The following is a 6042-nucleotide window of genomic DNA, read 5'->3' as shown; positions in this document are numbered from 1 at the left end:
CTCTTCCCCGCAGGCCAGCACGGGGCCTGCGCTCTCGCTTCCCTCAGGTCTTCACTCAGATGTCACCTTCTTGGTGAGGCTTCCCTGGCCACCCTTCCTAAAATGCCAACGCCGCCCTCACACACGTGTGTGCACACACACACGTGCACGCACACGCACTTCCCTGCTTTATGTCTCTTCTTGGCACAGTCGCTATCGTACTATATATATTTATTTAACTTGTTTTTAGGAACTGTCTTCCCCACTAAAACGTAAGCTCCATTCAGCTCACGGTTCTGCCTGTTCAATCCTCAGCACTCTGAACTGTGCCTGGTATGTGACAAGCACACAGTGTTTATGAACGAATAAAACCTGTAGCTGTTACTGCATTTTACAGATTTCCCCCTGATTTACTTTCACAGTAAGTCGTCTTTCAGGCATGATAAATGGGACAGCGCAAGGTATAGCTTAAGTGCTCAGAGAAACCAGAAAATGTGTTCTCTCACTTCTTTAGCTTCTATTACACTACGGTCATCCCACTGTTTTGACATTCCTTCATTCACTCAATATTTACAGGCCACCTAGTTTACAGCCTAAGCTCTAATGTAGAAATAACCTTTAATATAAATAGCTAATATAGCACACAGTACGAAATTCAAAAGTGAGGGGGGGGATACCACCAGCCCACAGGGAAGGAGCCAAGGCAGTAAACACCCCAAACCTGGCTCCCTCCCTCCATGTCCCCTACCGCCCCCCACTGGCAAACCCAGCTCGCAGTGGCTGGCATGGGGGACTGGCATGGGAGGCGGTCAGTACAGTTTACAGATGCAGTTTACAGACAACAACCTCCTGGGGCACGAAGCAGGGTGGGGAAAGGCGGAGAGTGAGTCTGGAGGGACAAGCAAGAGGCTCAGGACCCCAGTCCTCCACGCACTCACACGCAGAGAGGGCCCTTGAGCAAGGTCCCAACACAAGGGCGCACAAGCCCAGCTGAGGTCTGGGGCGAGATGCCCCAAGCGAGGAACAGCAAATGGAAAGACCCTGAGGAAGGATCAGCTTGGTCACATCTGAGGAAGAGGAAGGTCACTGCAGAGGGAGCAAGGGACAAGGATTATAGGATAATTCCAGGAGTCCAGATCACCCAAGACTTCACAGCCCACTGTCCTAGACCCTGGCACAGACAGAGGGCTGCTCATCACAGACGCTGGGCCCGCCCTCAGGAGTCTCTGATTCGGCTGACTTGTGACGGGCCCGATACCGTGCACTTCTAGCCCGCTGCCATGGGACCCCGCTGCTGCAGAAACCACAGCTGAGAACTGCTGCTCTTCGGCCAGAGCAAGGAGTCGGGATTTTACGAAGAGGCCACAGGAAGCAAATCATTAGAGACAGAAAGCAGACCACTGGTTGCCAGGGGCTGGAGGAGTAACCACCAATGGGTATGGGGCTTCTTTTGGTTCTGGAATGTAACATCATATGCCAACTGTAACTGAAAAATGAAAAAACTTATTTAAAAAAAAAAGAAAATGTTCTAGAATCAGTGGTGATGGTTACATAACCTGGTGACTATACTAAAAACCACTGAATTATACACTTTCCACAGTGGATTTCATGGTATGTGAATTGCATCACAATGAAAAGGGCCTACTTACATGCTTAACATATGAGAGAGAAAGATCTCTTAAGGGAGATAAGATTTACTCGTGAGAAAACAATTTAGCAGTAAATACATGAATGAGACTTGTAGGTAAAATGGAGTCAGAAATGAAAAAAAAAAATGTAATCTGAGATAGACCGCGGTTTCAGAAAAGAGACATAAATTAATGAAAAGCATAAAAAAACTATAGTAACCTTACTTCCAAAATTCCATCTTTTCCTGACACTTTATATTTTCTGATACACCATAAAACACCATATTCCAAGAAAACAAGAGATGACTTCATTCGCTTCTTTCCCATAAAGAGACATGCAAAATGGGTTCCCTGGAGTTAACTCCCCTGGGAGGCTGCTGTGAGAAACTTGATTACTCTCACTGACTCAAGCTACAAATGTGTCCTGGGAACTTTCAAGCGAAATTATTTTCGTCATAAAGAGTGCAGCGATAATCAGATCAAAAAAGCGCCTCACCCTTTAGAGATGTACCTGTGTACTACAAGGAAAACTGTGGCTGGGGTATCTGAAAATGCTCACGAGATCTAGAAGAAGTGAGTGTTCGATCAGCCCTTCCCAGTGACAGCAAAGCTTCCTTCCAACTTGTGAATCAAGAACTTCATTGTTTTATAGTATGAACTACAGGAGAAGAGATCGACAGACGATGGTGTAAACTAAAGAGCAGAGGATATAGAAGTCAGATTATGTAATATAAATGATGAAACCTAGAGGGAGAGGAAATAAATGTAAATTACAACGAGGAAACAACTATTAGTTTTCAATTAAAAGATCAGCTCCAATAGAGGTGAGGTTGTAAAAAAAGTGATTTACTCAAAGACAGGATAGTGATACATTGTTAAAAATCCCACTTGGAAAGTCAAATGAGTCATGTATCAAAAGCCACAAAATTATGTACACCTCATGACCTTATTTGCAGGAATTTATACCAAAGAAATAACTGAAAAAAACTTTAAATGCTTAAAGACTCACTCCAACGTTATATCTATAAACAGTAAGCTGTAAAACTAAATATCCAGCAACATGGAAAAGTAAGTTAAAATATATTTGTTGGAAGAACTCTGACTCAGCTACCAACCACTATGAGTACAGTGTTAGAAAAATGGTAAGAGAAAGTTACAAAACAGAATGATATTAAGTTGTAGATTATAACCATTTAAAATATATGAACATATGAACTGACCTGTATGAAATACATAAATGAACTCAGTGGCATTAGGAGAGCAGGTATAAATGTCACTTAAAAATTTTTTTAAAATCTCAATGCTAATGTATTTTTACAAAAAGTTACAATTTGAGAGTACATTAGCATAATATAAACTGCGATAAAAGAATGTGAAAATATTTCATTAAAAATGACAAATGTAATTATTATGTTTCGACTTCTTAAAGGGATCAATATGAAGAGAAAGAAGATTCTGGGAAGGATAAAACACTATACTAGGTTGTGTAGGCACCCTCCACACACTGCACAGTAATGCATGCCCAAGTCATGTCCAAATGAAAACTTGCCCTTCCAAAAATCCAAAGTCACAGACAATTTTCATTTAAAAAGAATGGGTCCTAGATTTATTTTTAAGATTCTATTTTTACAAGACATGTATTCGCTGCAACTATAATCTTACAATATTAATGAGAATGATTCCTTTTCAAAGAGGCATTATCTCAGATTAAAATTTGGGACTTTTCCAAGAAGAAATACAAAGAAAAAAAAAAACTGGCCAGGGCATTTACAAGAAATTTACTTTGTGTCAGGCTAAAGCTCCTTCCTTTGACTGAGAAAACCATGTGATGCTCTGCAGAAAGAAAGAAGTAGCCAAGAGAACAAGACGTTCCTTACCACAAAAAGGAGATTAAGCTTTGCAAAGACACCTTCAGAGTTTTGATTTATAAAAACGCAAATCCCTTAGGTTCGCCTAAGAGGAAAAAAAAGAATATGAGAGAGAGAAAAAATTGTCCTTTAGAGGGAAATAAACAATCTGTAAAAAGAGTGACATAAATCTTCCCCAAATCTTATAACTCACAGGAGACTTGCCATGGGGACAGCCTGGTTAAGAACACTAGAAGTGAGATTAGAGAAAAATCTGGATGATTTCGTGTTTAATAATTCCTCTGTGGAGAGAGAAATACAAACTGTTATTACTTCACTTTTATATTGTGTCGCACCCCTCATGAAGGCAGGCCCCAGATCACTTGCCGGAAGAGGATCTGCTACCAGGCTTCTATAATCTGGACCAGAAAAACACCTCTTCACACTATGATATAAAAAGGGGATTTAATTAAGAAATCAGCCAAAGCTGCTTTCAGTCTCTCAGACACGCACAGCCACTCAGCCCAACCACGGCTGACGGCAACGAGAAGGGTTAGACAGGAAGCAGATCATTCCGGTCTCGGGATTTTCTGCATCCTGCTCCTCGTGGACCTGGTCGTGGGCTCCAGTCGTCCCTCCTGGTCCCTCTGCACAGCTGTCAGTTCGGCAACCTGCTGCAGACATGCTCCACCCAGCCGTGGCCTGGGTGCCACCCTCCTGCAGTGAGCGCCCTGCTCAGGTACCCGGCCTGGGTGCCCTTCCCGTCTCCCCAGTGTCGAGGTGGGCACACCACAGGGGTCTCTGTGGAGCCTCCCTCAGGGCTGCAGGGACCCTACGTCATTTGAGGTCTTTCTAGCCTCCCTACTGATCAGTCTGGCCTCACTACAGGTCCCAGAGAACTGCTGCTTCTGGGGGCCTATTATGACCTCCGCCCCGTTTCTCCTCTCTGGACCTTACACCCGAGGCCATTAACCCGCCTTTTAAATCTTCATCAATTACCATGAGTCACGTCTACCAACGTCCTCCTATGGGTCAAGGATACTGAAACCTACTTCCACACTAAGTGTACCGCTTTTCTATCATGATATTTTAAAATCAGTCCATCAGTTTCTACAAGCCAGTATGAGTTATTTAAAGCAAAATCACAAAACTATATTCTACAGATTTGAAACTACTCCTTCAGTCACTGTATCAAGCCAGTACAGAATTTAGCAATCGACAATACAACCTCCACACCAATTTGCACAGTACTGTTAAAAAATATGGCTCACACGTGGAATATTCCAGCCATTCATTCAATATCATCTAGAGCACACAATCATTTTCTGAGATAATTACCATTCTGGGGGAAAAAATGATACAGCAAATATGAAGTGGTTACTTTAATCGAGGGAAGAATTCATTAGATACTGGAAAATAATGTTTTCTCAGAAAGTTAGTTACATGCTGCTCTTAGAAACCTGATGACATAACTACTTTATATACGTAAACAGTTAACAGTCACCTCCCTTGAGACTAGAGGAGTGACAGCTACCAACGCAGGCACGCGCCCTCTGCTCCCAGCCACCTGCTGTCGTCAGCATCTTCCATCCCTCTCCACCCACTAGGATTCATGGAGCATCCACATCACAAGCAGTTTAGGCACAGGGACTATGATGATAGAAAAGCTTGTGTTATTCTCAGCAAAGAGAAGAGACTGATAACAAATGAGCAAGCTATATAAAGTGATGCGAGAGGGAGGAGGGAGGTGTCTGGGGGGGCACCTGAGGGAGCCACTCGAAGCACCAGGGGAGACGTGCCAGGCCCGAGGGGGCCGCTCGAAGCACTGGGGGAGACAGGCATGCCGGGCCCGAAACGGGACACGCTTGGTCTGCTCCATGACCTATGACGGCCAGCATCATCAGCAGCGTAGGCCCGCGTGCCAGAGGGCAGAGCGGTACACGGGCTAGCTCACGCTGGGTGGTGAAGAATGAGGAGGGCAGGCTTTTGAGCAACAGAGAAGTCACTAGAGTAGTTCCCCAAGTGTGGTCCCCAGACCAAGAGCATGAGCATCACCTGGCAACATGTCAGAAACAGTTCAGTCCCGCCCTCCCACTAAAGTTTGAAAACCACTGCATTGGAGCGTGGTAAGCAGGGCTGTACCAGAAAAAGCTAGGTTTCTGAGTAATCCGCTATAAATAATGTACAGCATTCACTGTTTAATTAGCAGATTTTAGCAGTGAATATTACTCTGTCCAGTACATATCAGAGATAATTCCCATAGTTAACCCAATACCAATTTCAGGGAATTTCCATTTAATTTCAGGGAATTTCCATTCAATTACAAGAAATACTAAGCCTTAAAACTTATTTTAAATTAGCTACTCCAGTCACAGCCTCAAATCACCAAATGAGAAATTTAAGAAATCCAAACTTTTCCCTACTCCTCTCCCTACAGGAGCTCACTTGTCCCCTCGCCCTGTCTTGGTGTTAATGCCCTTCCAGAATTCAAAGACCATGAAACCGCCTGCAATCCCCTCCATCTCCCCAACATACCCCTTCAGCCAGAGGCGAACCTGCTCTTTGCGTCTCTACCAACCACTCGCACT

The 6042-nt window shown here is 43.8% G+C and overlaps 1 protein-coding gene across 1 annotated transcript in view; it reads right to left on the bottom strand.

Moving 5' to 3' along the window:
* Nucleotides 1-3506, bottom strand: part of TP53BP2 (tumor protein p53 binding protein 2) — a 36341-nt gene extending 32835 nt beyond the window's left edge. Inside the window, exon 1 of the mRNA XM_025049844.1 lies at nt 3485-3506. The gene's annotated coding sequence lies outside the window, so the exon portion shown is untranslated. The remainder of the gene's footprint in view (nt 1-3484) is intronic.
* Between the last annotated feature and the right edge of the window lie 2536 nt (nt 3507-6042).

Source organism: Pteropus alecto, unplaced genomic scaffold, assembly GCF_000325575.1.
Source record: "Pteropus alecto unplaced genomic scaffold, ASM32557v1 scaffold65, whole genome shotgun sequence".
NCBI lineage: Eukaryota > Metazoa > Chordata > Mammalia > Chiroptera > Pteropodidae > Pteropus > Pteropus alecto.
This window is presented reverse-complemented; position numbering and strand designations above follow the sequence as displayed.